The sequence below is a fragment of the Hyaena hyaena genome, unplaced genomic scaffold, assembly GCF_003009895.1.
Source record: "Hyaena hyaena isolate Hyena2069 unplaced genomic scaffold, ASM300989v1 scaffold_752, whole genome shotgun sequence".
In the NCBI taxonomy this organism is placed as follows: domain Eukaryota; kingdom Metazoa; phylum Chordata; class Mammalia; order Carnivora; family Hyaenidae; genus Hyaena; species Hyaena hyaena.
Genome location: NW_024081378.1, coordinates 724,198 through 737,605, shown reverse-complemented (window position 1 = coordinate 737,605; position 13,408 = coordinate 724,198). Strand labels below are relative to the sequence as shown.

At 39.8% G+C, this 13,408-nt stretch overlaps 1 protein-coding gene and 1 long non-coding RNA gene across 2 annotated transcripts in view; both read left to right on the top strand.

Annotated features, from left to right (window-relative positions):
* The window catches only part of LOC120220990, a 13,412-nt gene extending 10,455 nt beyond the window's left edge, over positions 1 to 2,957 (top strand). Inside the window, exons 3-4 of the long non-coding RNA XR_005525703.1 lie at positions 1,279 to 1,285; positions 2,945 to 2,957. This is a non-coding gene — a long non-coding RNA (uncharacterized LOC120220990). The remainder of the gene's footprint in view (positions 1 to 1,278; positions 1,286 to 2,944) is intronic.
* Positions 1 to 13,408, top strand: part of GABRG3 (gamma-aminobutyric acid type A receptor subunit gamma3) — a 729,891-nt gene that overhangs the window by 100,660 nt on the left and 615,823 nt on the right. The window lies entirely within an intron of this gene.

Below are 13,408 nucleotides of genomic sequence, written 5' to 3'. Positions count from 1 at the left end.
CCCTCCCCTGCTCATGCTGTCTCTATGTCTCTCAGAAATAAATAAAACATTAAACATTTTTTAAAAAAAAAAAACCTCTTAGGCTAACTGCAGCCATTGTTACCAACAAAACCATTTGTGAAGACTATACACAAATTTGTGATCCCACGGAAACTATTAAAATAAATTTAGACCTTGATTTGTTGGTTAGGGAGCACTAAGATGCTGTAATGAGACTCCAAGTAATTCAGTGATCTGAAGAGAATAGAAGTTTCTTATGTGGTAATACTGAAGTGAACATTTCAGGTTAGTAGGCTGCTCTGGTCCCTCAGTCATGCCAGGAAGCAGACTGATAGTGCATGCTCCTTGTCATTTCCAGCATGTGACCTCAGAGCTTGGGGGCACTCTCTACTTCTGTTTTTCCAAATTTCTCTTGGGAGAGATAAGTCCCAGGGCTACAGCCAGCTGAAAAGGAGTCTATGAAACAGATTCTTATTTATCAGACACCTGCAACATTACTATATAGAACATTGGCTGAATGGATTTTGGTGAGCAAATAGTCTCCACCACTACATTAGGCTCCACAAGTTAGATGAATAGTATGTTGGACTGTAATTTCTAAATTGCTATTGATAACTGGGGTAACTTCAACCTTTATTCCAATTTAAAAATATAGTTCAATAAATATGGAATGAGGATGTATTTACAAATCAAGTCTTTATCACTATTTTATAAAATTTCTAAAGCCAGATTCTCAGTAGTATTCCTTTTGCTATCCTCACTCATGATGGCTTTGTCCCCACCATGTAGTGATGTGCACAGCGGCAACTCACCTGGCAGGACCGAGTCCCTTTCATTTCTCCTTGGCAATGTGCACCACAGTTGTCAGAGATACAAAGCTGTGTTGATATAAATATATCTGATTATTTTCAGACCATCTGGATCTAGTTTAAAAACTGATATTAACAGGGCATATGGCAAATAAACTCCACATCCTCCTTGGCTCCGCTAAAGAGGTAGCTGTTTCTTTATTTTCATGACCAGCCCCAAGGAGAAGGCTAAAATTCTATCTATAATCAACCATTACCAAGTACATTTTTCTCACCATGTCAAGAAATCTGAAGACATTGTCAAATATCCTTTTTCATTTCTAACTTATATAGTCAAGAGAGAAGACATGTGTTCCAAAACTGAAGTCTTGATACAGTATGAAGGTAGATTATGCAAAACAAAAGGATTTGCAACCGCATGCATAACTTTTGCCTACCTGATGATAAAATGCCCTTAGTCTCTATAAAGAGACGCAGTTAGATAATTGAACCACCAGATGGCACCACAGAGAGTGTAAGTTTCTGCAACAGTCACCAGGGTGTGTAAGATTTGCTCTTTGCTTAAGTATCTGTTATTGTTTTAATGCTTATTTATATATTTTTAGAGAGAGAAATAGCGAGTAGGGAGGGGCAGAGAGAGACAGAGACAGAATCCCAAGTATACCCAGCACAAACTCACAAACCATGAGATCATGACCAGAGTCGAAACCCAGAGTTGGACACTTAACCAACTGAGCCACTCAGGTGTCCCAAGTATCTGTTATTTGTAACATCAAAATTTGGTCATTGCTCTGTGAAGTCAAAGATTATTGGAGAAATAACAATGTTCCCCCTTCTAGTTTATTCCCCTAAAGTAGGTATGAACCAACAATGTCATATTAATTACAATATTTTATCAATGTTTTACATTTAAATGGTACAATATAGACAGTGTATTCACAATTCATTGTGGTTATAAACCAAGAGAGGAAGAACTGTGGAAACTGCATACTTTTTAAATGTGTACTTTAGGAGTGCCTCGGTGGCTCAGTCAGTTAAGCGTCCTACTTCAGCTCAGGTCATATCTCGCAGTAGTTTGACCCCCATGTTGGGCTCTGTGCCAACAGCTCAGAGCCTGGAGTCTGCTTCGGATTCTGTGTCTCCCTCTCTCTCTGCCCTTCCCCTGTGCGCTCTCTCTCTCTCTCTCCCACTCAAAAATAAATAAAACATTAAAAATAAAAAATAATAAAAGTAATAAATGTGTACTTTAATTTGCATGCGTGAAGAATGTTTTTTAAAAAGTTTTTAAAATAAATATTTTATAATATAAATATATATTTATAATATATAATATATTGTATATAATATATATGTAAATATATATATAAATATGTCACATATATATGACAGAAACATTCTCTGTCAGAGACAGAGAGCAAGCAGGGGAAGGGCAGAGAGAGAAGGAGACACAGAATCCGAAGCAGGCTCTAGGCTCTGAGCCATCAGCACAGACCCCGACACACGGCTGGAAACCATGGACAGTGAGATCATGATCTGAGCTGCAGTTGGATGCTCAACCAACTGAGCCACCCAGGCATCCCACATGCATAAGAATTTAAAATCCAGGTGTTTTTTTTTTTTAAAGTTCCAGTATTGAATCACTTGTGGTCATGAACTAACAGGAGAGGAGAACTTACGACTAATAGAATCTTTCAAACATAAGTCCTCTTCTGTTTGTCCCCAGAAGGGGCAGGCAGGGTGGTTATCTATTTGAACGCATCCTGTGGCCTGTCAGTGCACCTCCTTACTGACTGACCAGACCCCTGGGCAGGGCTAAAGTTCCACATTGCAAGTTTTACAAGTCATGGCATGTTGCTCTGAGAACTGTCTCTGGCAAACAGTTGGCGGCCCCACATGAACTTAGAACTTACAGGCTGTGTCACTGCCACATGTTGCAAAGAGGCCCTGCCCAGAAGGACCTAATTCAGCTTTAGAAGGTCCCTGAGATTTCTAGAATGTCAGCAGTTCCGTATGTTAACATATAAAGCAATTCAATGAACCCTATGGAATTCCTGCTTTAAGTGATAGATGGAGGGAGGATGATGCAGAGATCATTCCCAATGAGTGTCTGTCCAAAAGGAGCAACTAGTGTTGAGGACACAGGAGCTCATGATAAGTAGAACCCATGCACCAGCTGTGAGGTCTTAAGGAAGGAGTGACCATTTTCTTCTGCCACCCCACTCTGCCAGTCTCATTGATTGTTATGTGTACTTGAAAATAGATGAACCTGATAGCCCCAAAGCTCTCTCCTTTCAGGAAAAGGATGGATACCCTAGGTCTCTTTTTTATATTTCTCTCTTCTGCTCTTCTGTTTTCTAGCAGTCCTACCTATAGTTCCATTACTAATAGGACTTTGAGTTTCCAGGGAAGCCACCAAATGCCATTAAAAACTCTGTAGTTTACCTAATGAGGCAATGGACAATGCCTAAATATGATTCAGATAAGGGAAGCCATACATAACATATTTCAAGTTTAATAGATGAGAAGGTTATGATACAAAGTTGGAATCTATTAGGGATGAGGATACCTGCTATTGCTCTTTTGTGTTTAATATTTTCTTTTCCCAGAAAAGGCAAATAATACATGGACAAGTGTGTCTACACTGACAGAAAGACCACTTTATGGAGATGTCATTGTGTACTTTTAACAATGATGAGAGCTTTCACGAAGCATACGTTCTTATATTGCTGGTGCAATGAACTCTGTAGTTTCATGGGTCCCTCAAGGAAGGAAGCCCTGAGTGGATCATCACTCAAAGAACCACACTGTTTGGTCTCATACAGTATACTGGGCTGGCTGGATTCTGAACTCTGATCATCTAACCAGTTTGGGTTTTTTTTTTTTTTAAATTTTTTTTAATGTTTTATTTATTTCTAGGAGAGAGAGAGAGACAGCGTAAGCAGGGGAGGGTCAGAGAGAGAGGGAGTCACAGACTGAAACATGCTCCAGGCTCTGAGCTGGCAGTCAGCACAGAGCCCGATGCTGGGCTCGAACCCACGAACCGCGAGATCATGACCTAAGCGAAAGTCGGACGCTTAACCGACTAAGCCACCCAGGCGCCCACCAGTTTGGGTTTTTTAATAAGTTTATGATAACAAAACAATGTTCCCTTGAACTAACTAGTCTTTTTTGTTATTAAAACTAAACATCAGATTTTATCATTTAATTCAAAAACAAACTGTTAGGGTGCATGAAAACTGTTTAGATTATGATCACAGCTCTCCCAGATTTAATCATGTGCTTATGAGTCGTATTCTTACACACCCATCAGATGCAGCCAGGGATTTATGATCAGTACCAGTTTCAAAGAAAATGCTCAGATTGATTCATGAAACCAGTCTCCCTATCTTTTATCTTCCTGCCTCTCTCCTCTCAATAAAAACAACAAAAACAGAACAAAACAAAAACAAAACAAGAAAAAAGAAAAAGGGAAAACGAGTGTTTCCCTTGATGCTGAATCTCCAGCTCTGACCCCAGCTTAGTCGATAACCTCAAGTAAATTGCTTCCCAGCAGCAAGCCTGCTTTTAAAAGATAACTTGGACTTGGTGGAAGCTTCAGCATCAGCTCTCCTTCCCTGGGTAGAAAATATCCCTGACATGGGGCTCCTGGGTGGCTCAGTCAGTTAAGTGTCTGACTTCGGCTCGGGTCATGATCCCCCAGTTTGTGGGTTCGAGCCCCGCATCAGGTTCTATGCTGGTAGCTCAGAACCTGGAGCCTGTTTCAGATTCTGTGTCCCTTCTCTCTCTCTGCCCCTCCCCCACTCATGCGCACGCACTCTCTCTCTCTCAAAAATAAATAAACTATAAAAAAATAAAAATAAACAAATAAATAAAAGAAAGTATCCCTGACAAAATCACCTGTCTTCTGCTTTAGCATTTTCTGTAGGAGACACTTCCATTTTTGAACAATTTGAATTAATAAAGAATTCTTCTCATGATGCTAAAACCTTCCTGTGTTTTACGTCTATCTACTGGTCCTGCATTTTGCTGCCTGAAGTCTTACAAAATAATTCTAACCCCTTATCCATAGGCTTCCTTTTAAACATTTGAATGCAATTGCCACATTTTCAATGTTTCTGTGCGTATGCATATCCTCAGCTTCCCCAGATGCCGGTATAGCACTGGTATGGTGGACTTTCTGACTGCCTTGTCTGGATGGCTTTGTCTCAGAGCTCATACTCCTAAGTTAAGCTTCTTTCTATAGATAGAGCTGACTAGCACAGAGTTACCAGAGAAGAAAAACAGCTCTGTCCGCTGACAATTTTGTGTGCAGATTCATGTGAGTGCCTGTGATCGAACCTGGCCACCATTGAAACAGAGAATATTTCAGTCTGTAGCTTGAGGAGAGGAATAGATATTTTGACTAAACTTTGTGAACAATTCAGTCAGGTATTTTGTACTCATTTGTGGTCCCTGTGGAACACCAGATGTGTTCAATCAATATTTACTGGCTAATGCTCAATTAATGTTTATTGAACTGAGAAGGAATTTTTTTAAATTAAAAGTAAACTCTAAAAGAGAAATTTAACCAATTAATTTCTTTGGAGATTATCACTTTGTAAAATAAGTGGATTTAGCTGAAATATATCTGACACTCCTTTCACTTCTTATATTTGCTGGTAATTTTCAAATAAAAGGAATTTGTGTATTATAGTTCAGTCTCCTGAGAAGTCATATTTTGCACTGCAAAAATGTAAGTGGCAGGTGACTCATCACTCTTTTTCCCCCAATGAGGGACAACTCAAAGAATGAAATATATATATTTACTTACTTGCCTAAGGCTGGCTAAATTATTGCAAGGCTAAGGAAAGGTTGGAACCATGGCAAAGTGGAAACTTAAAAAATATTCTATTGAAAGGTTGTCAGTGTCTGTGTCACAGCAATGACAACATATTAATGTCAAAGTATTTTTTTTTCAGGGAAATCCAGATATTCAGGTGGCTTTGGGAAGTTTGTGCAGTGCCCTAGAAATCAATCAGTGGGGTTGTCTTGCAGCACAGCAGGATTGCTTTCTTTTTAAAGAGCACGGAGTAGATCAATGGACCATCCCCCATGCCTGACTTCATGAAATTGAGACTCATTTGGAAGGTGAGGAAATGTGCTGGCCTGGAAAGGCTGCCCTTCCTGTTCACCTTCTCTGCATCCTTTCTCATTTGCATCCTCTTCCTTCTGAGGGCATAACTTCAGGGTTGATGTGGAAACAACAAATTTTAGCCCCCACTTCTGTCTAAGGACAAAAAGTCATTTTGACAGATAAGAGCACCTGTTTATGCCTAATCAGAGAAATGACCAACCAAGTTACTGTCTCTGGAAAAGCAGTAAATCATTTTAGTGTATTTTCTTCAAGATTCAAGTGTTGAGTTTGGTTTCAGGAGAGAAAAATAGAAAGGACCAGGCCCATGGAGTGTGGTGGAGAGTGGTGGTATAGAAGAGGCAAATGGTTTCTTTTGATTTTTGTTTTTTGCTTTTGTGTTTGCTTTTTTGCAAATGGCTTCTAAACAGGCAGGCAAAGAAAGGTGATTAAAACACCTCATGTTCACTAGCATGAGTTTCAGGGAGAAGGTGGCCATTATAACTATAGTTATTAAAATGAAAGGTTTTTTAATGTTTATTTATTTTTGAGAGAGAGAGAAACAGAGTGTGAGATAGGAAGAGGCAGAGAGAGTGGGAGACACACAACCTGAAGCAGGATTCAGGTTCTGAGTTGTCAGCACAGAGCCCAACACCAGGCTCAAACCCACCAACCCTGAGATCATGACCTGAGCTGAATTCACATACTTAGCGAACTGAGCCACCTAGGTGCCCCTATAGTGAAAGTTTTTATAGATGAAGTAGGTCTTGACTTGACCATTAAGTTTGAGGGACCCAACCAGGCAAGGCACAGTGGTTACATATGCTGGATTCTCTGTTATCTTTATCTAAAGCTAGTAAATTGACATCACTTTTCTTATCCTTCCCCTTAACTGGTGAATCCTGCTGTTCACAGGAACCCCAGTCCCACTGCTTCTCGAAGGAAAGGAACATTTCATCTTCTGGCTTTTGCCTGCCTTGGTGGGGCAGTCAAGGTGACCACTTGGCCCCAGTGTCCTTTGGCTCCCACATTTCAGAAAACATGCTGAATAGTAGAGAACACTGTTGACTAGTTCTTTTGATTATCCTCAGTTTACTCCTCTTCACCTTTGCTAGGTGTTCAAAGTACTTAAAGAGCAGTGGAGCATGTAGTTAACAGGGGGCTTCATTTTGACCCTTCTCATCATGGCAAAATGTTCAAGGGCAATTCCAGGCATTATCACCTCTGCATAGAATCTTGGTACCTGTGCAATATTGTACAATTTTCTAACTATAAGTGACTAGGTACATCAATAGTTCTCATTCCACCTTCTTTTTATTTTGTTCATAAAAGTTTATCAAATAATATTCCTTTTCTAATTAACGTAAAGTCAATGTAACCCTGTTACCCATTAAATTTGATTCCTCAAAGGGTCACCAATAACTAAGGCTTACAGGGTCATCTCTGTCAAGAAGGCCTGCATGTCACATCATATAGGGTAGGATCCTCCATGATTTCTTTTGGCACCCTGTTGTTTTCTTTGTAGTTTACAACAACTGGTAACTGTGTTTTATAGTGCCTACTCACTCTACTGGTAATGCTCTCAAGAAAAAGTTCATTTAGCTATTTACCTTGCATGTATCGAAATGGTAATGAATGGATTAATGAACAAATCAGTGCAATTCATTGAACAAATCAATGCATGGATTTGATTCTTCTTTATTATTTGCACAACAAAATTGTTAAGTAGATCCTTGCTATTGTCTCTGGCCTGGGGCTTTCAGTTAACATATAGTAGGAATTGAATTCATCAAAAATCTGCTCCTAGACATATGTCTGTATTTGTGAAAATTCTAAATGATGTGAAGTTGTTTCATTATTATAGCAAGAATTGGAGACAGGCTTTTAGGAATGTATGAGTTTTCCTCTGGTTGGTCAGTGGTGTTTATTAGAAGTAAAGACACAGGAAATCAATTTCTCTTTTTTCTGTACATCCCTTGAAAACTGTTCAGTAGAATAGATGGGTCTCTGTTCCTCTAATTTGTGACATCGCATAGGTTTAGACCAGCAGTTTGACAAAGGATTTGGGAGTCAACCCAAATTATCTTTACATGCTTTTTGGATTTTTTGTTTTTGTTTTCATTTTTGTTTTTGTTTTTTTGGTAAAAGATGGGTGGTATAGAATTTTTGTTTCCAGACAAGTAACAAGAAAAGAGAAGAGGACAAAACAGAACTTTGTTATCTGAGCAGCAATCAGGCAGTCGTGGAGGCCAGAAAACAGCTTGATAGATCATAGCACTTTACATGCTTCTTTTTGAGAAACAAAAGAAAAACAACGCAAGCATACTTTCAGCTTTTATCTTCACTGGAATCCTCTGTAGGGAATTGAACTAGACAGCTACAGCATTATGTGGACTTCTTTTTTCATATAGACAAAATGTTGGTCAATTTAGACATGTCAGCTTGGATTTATACTTTTAAAGGGAAGAGAATTCTCTGTGGGAAGGTGGCATTTACCTCTTATGTACATTCCCAGAAAATGACTAATTTTGCATGATCATACTTCTATAATACTGCTCAGTGATAGCCAAAATAAATGAACTGAAGTGACATTGGCTGTTTGCAAGAATTAAAAACTAGGTTTCTGGAAGAATCCTTTGGTCATTTTTATTTATGATATTTCAGATTTCCTTGAAATCCCTCCCCCTTCCTTTTTTTCCTAACCATTGATAGAACTAGCAATTCTTACTGTGATATACAGATGTTCACACAAATCTTACTTATTACTAACTATGTCTTTTGACCATCAAAGATATTATCACTTTAATTTATTCTGTCTTTTTCTATGTATCCTTGAAGTCATGGTAGTCTTCATTCTGTATCTATGGCTTTTAAAGATACAGTGTTGTTCAAACTTGGCGGCTAAGTGTGCTCAATCCTAGAAAAGAGAAAGTACCTCACTAACATCTGAAACAATTGGGACTACTTTTGATGAAATGTTAATTCATTCCTTCTCTTTTTTTATGCTACAATTCAAACATTCCTTTAAGAAAAACAAAGATAGGGGCACCTGGGTGGCTTAGTTGGTTAAGCTTAGGTCATGATCACGCGGTTCGTGGGTTCGGGCCCCCCGTCAGGCTCTGTGCTGACTGCCAGCTCAGAGCCTGGAGCCTGTTTCAGAGTCTGTGACTCCCTCTCTCTCTGACCCTCCCCTGCTCATGCTGTCTCTTTCTCTCTCTCCTAGAAATAAGTAAAAACATTAAAAAACATTAAAAAAAAAAAAGAAAAACAAAGATAGGCACTGTCAAAATGGAAGCACTTAAAGCACTTAAAAGTAGATCCCAGGTCACTTGAGGGACTTTCAGAAAAGACTAGTGTTGTCCACACTTGCATGGAAACACTTCAAGCTTTTGGAAAATTTTAAAATAGCTTTTAGTCTGAACCTCACTCAACATCAAGCCCTTAAATAACTTTCCTCTTTCTGTTTTTTTTGTGTTTTGTTTTTTGTTTTTTTTGAGAGCGAGGACACAAGTGAGCACAGGGCAGAAAGAAAGAGGGAGAGAGAGAGAGTCCCACGAGAGACAGAGAGAAAGATAAGCCAGCCTCACCTGAAGCAGGGCTCATGCTCACCTGATGAGGGGCTAGTGCCCACCTGAAGCAGAGCTGGTGCCCACCCAATGCAAGACTCGAACTCACAACCGTGAAATCATGACCTGAGCCGAAGTCCGATGCTTAATGGACTGAGCCACCAAAGCACCACTAAATAACTTATAAATAACATTTCTTAAATAATTGTATTGTTTCCCCAATGCATTATTTAAAAAAAAAAACTATAATTTGCTATCAGTTGAAAAGATGTCTTTTTTTTTCTTTCTGCTAGTTTTTAAATTTTTTTTTTTATTTTTAGCATTTATTCATTTTTTTGAGAGACAGAGTGTATGTAGAGGAGGAGTAGAGAGAGAAGGAGATACGGAATCTGGAGCAGGCTCCAGACTCTGAGCTATCAGCACAGAGCCCAGTGCAGGACTTGAACACAGAGCAATGAGATCATGACTGGAGCTGAAGTCAGAAGCTTAACTGCCTAAGTCACCCAGGTGCCCTGTTTTTGTTTTTGTTTTTTTTTAGTACAGATATTTTTTTAAGTTTATTTATTTTTAGAGAGAGAGGCAGAGCACAAGTGAGGGAGGGACAGAGAGAGAGAGAGAGGGAAAGAGAGAATCTCAAGTAGGTTCTGCACTGTCAGTGCAGAGCCCAATGCCCGCTCTAACTCATGAACCACGAAATCGTGACCTGAACTGAAGTTGATGTTTAACTGACTGAGTCACCTAGTCACCCCACTGCTGTTTTTTAAACCAAAATTCACTAATCATGAATATTTGTAAAATTGAATTTCAAATGCAAAATACATAATGTATTTTAAGCTAAGGTTTGTTACTGATTCACTTAAAAATTATCTTTGCAATGAATTTTTTTCACCAAAAAAACCTTATTATTATCTATGAAAAATGCAGTGGAACAAATTCTTGACAGAAAATGGAGAGACCTTTTAACCTCAAAGCAGTTTTAAAGAGGCAGGGTAGCCATCACAGAGAGAAGATAACAGCTGCAATGGTGGAGAGAGGTCTGGATCTGATCAGGATTCAGGAGACTCTTCCTGGATCATGTTTCCTGGATTTCCACTCTACTTCATCTTGGAAAACAGCATCATTTTCATTTGCATACTTCTACAACCATCTCTCTTGATTTCATCCTGTTAAATTCTTCATCCCAAGTACGATGGGTGAAGAAATTCATGATATTTACTTAAAATATTGCATAGCTAAACTTATGCTATGTGTCAAAATGTTGAGGAACAGCTTATGAAGAAAGAGGGGGACAAAGTAAAAAATAAACAACGCATAAACACGCAAACAACTTCCGTATGAACATGACTTTGAAGAATGTGGAGCACAGGCTTCTCTCAAGAAAAATGAAAGCATTGATGTATACATTAAAGAAATAATCCTAGTTTTTTAAATTCCATAAACACATCAAAACATGTTACAACCTGAACCACCTTCCTCCCTACAGCTTGCCTTCCCAATCAAAGAAACATTTTGTAGTGTGTTATACTGGGGTCTGGCCAAACAAGAGGATCTAAGGCTTAGTGAAGACATGACATTTTAAAACCGGCTGAGATAGGGTTGTGAATTGGGTGAGGTTTGTCTATGTTGTGATTCACATGTTCCTGTCTGTGTCTATTTCAGGTTCTTTCTCTCCTTTCTTCATTCATGATATATTATAGAGAAAGCTGCTGTTGTGTTGGTAGCTGAGGGTTCATGGCTACCCCTTTCCAGGAAACATCCCTTACTGAATGGAATCACCCTAGCTATGAAATTTTTTTATCACTCTCCAAGTACAGCCAGTGACTAACAACTGGTACAAGATGCTGGCCCCTCTGCCACAGGTGGAGTAATTCTGTAATGTGGTCCATGCTCAAGAACACAGTCATGGGGCCAGTCTGCTTCCAGCTAAGACCTCATCCTTGTTTGCCTTTTCCCCCATGCCCTATCCTGTTTCTCCTACTCTCCTGCCCCTGAGAGGACTACCCCAGTATATCACCTGCCCAGGACCCCAATTTCAGGCTCTACTTTTAGGGAACCTGACCCAAGTCAGGGCTTCCCAACATCTGCTGCTGTTGCTCTCCTTTCTAAGCCTAGCCTCCATCCTTGCCCTTCGTTCTGTGAACTGCTGAATATCCTTCACTAATCTTTTTTCTATTCTTAAATAGAACCTGTTTGCAACCACAGCTTGATGCCTGTATCTGGCAGGGTCAGGTGGGGAGACACAGGCTGTATAGTACTTTGAACAAGGATAGTTTAATATAAAGAATTACTAACTCTAACAGGATTAAAGTAAAGAGGGATTGGCTAGTAAGAAGTAAAGAGAACACTGAAAAATACATGAATAATATATAAAAGATAGGTAACCAAGGAATTGGTCCCAGGGGATAAGATGCCGAATTGTTGGAGGGGCTGTGGCCATGGATCTCTGGATGACAGAGAAGTCCATGTGGTTCTGCACCAGTAGAACTGGTCAGAAATCCACCCTTCAAATTGTTGGGGAAATCTTTCTACTGGGAGATGTCCAACTAGGGAGTCATTCCACTGTAAAATCATCCAAGGTGGGTCTGGGGAAGCTGCTGGCCCTGGGTGCAACTGATTGCTGTGCAGTGAGGAGCCAGGTTGGAGAGAAGCTTCCCACACTGCAGGAGCTGGGCACTGAGGAAATTGTGTGTTGCAGAGCCTGGAGCTGGAAGAGCTGTGCATGCTTGAAATCAGCCTCTTGGAGACACTGTCATGCTGCAGGAGGTGGATGGATGGTATAGAAGCAGCACACACTGCAGAAACCTGCTCAGAAAGTTCCAGAACCAAAAAACAAACCCTTTACAGTGTCCCTACAGCATCCACTGCTGACAAAACTTACTACCAGTTGGCCAAGAAACATATTTATGTAGGGCCCAAATCTATTTTTCCATGAATTAGCTATGAAGGACAAACACAGAGCTGAGAGGCAATTAATTGATAACTGGCGCAATGTCCATTTCCTAATGTGATGAACTGGCAGAAACTCTTTCATAGTCAGGTATGATAAGGAGGGTCTGATAAATCTGAGGTGGAACTGCAAAAGGACAAGGCTTTGAAAGGGATGTTGTAATACTTCCAAAACGACCCCTTGGAACTGTAATAAGAGTATTTTATTTCATCAGAGCTCCCTAATCTCACTCTCTAGGCTCTCTGTCTTCTGGGATAGATGACACCCATGGCTCTGAATGCCACATTCCACCGGTTTTCAGCAAGCACATAGCTCAAGCATTGTTGTCAAACTCCTCTCTTTAAATAGGACATTGTTCCCCACTACTACCCCCCCCCACAGCAAATGGGACTACAAACCCCAAGGCGAATAAATGACTGAAAGAAGGCATGCACACTGTTATCAAATAATTTTGCTGCTGATTCTGTTCTTGCCAGCTTACAGTCCTGCCCTTAGATGTCACAAAAATAGCTAAATGAATGCAGTATACCCTTGATCCATGAATCTTCTCTTAGAAATCTTAAGCAGACTGATGCTTTTTTCACAATGTATAATACTTTTGAACTTTTGTATTTGTGACTTTTCCAAGGTCTAGTGTCAATTTGGGATGAAACACTTGTCCTAGATATTCATGACATAGTGGAAAGATCACTGCACTGAGAGGCAGGCTACCTCCATCCATACCTAGCTGGTTCATTGTGAAAAGCTTCCCTAGATCTCCTGTCTCAGTTGGTCCATCCATAAAATGAATGAGTTGCATTTAAAGGCTCTAAAATATTGTGTACCTTTGCAGTTCTACTGGGTATCAAAGAATTGAATTCTGTCAGAAAGCCTAGTTTAGGAATCACAACTATATGCACACAGTCACCTTTTCCCTTTCTCTCCTCTCCATGCAAATGTGTGTGCCTGCCAGGTGCCCCAGCAGTTTATATGTATA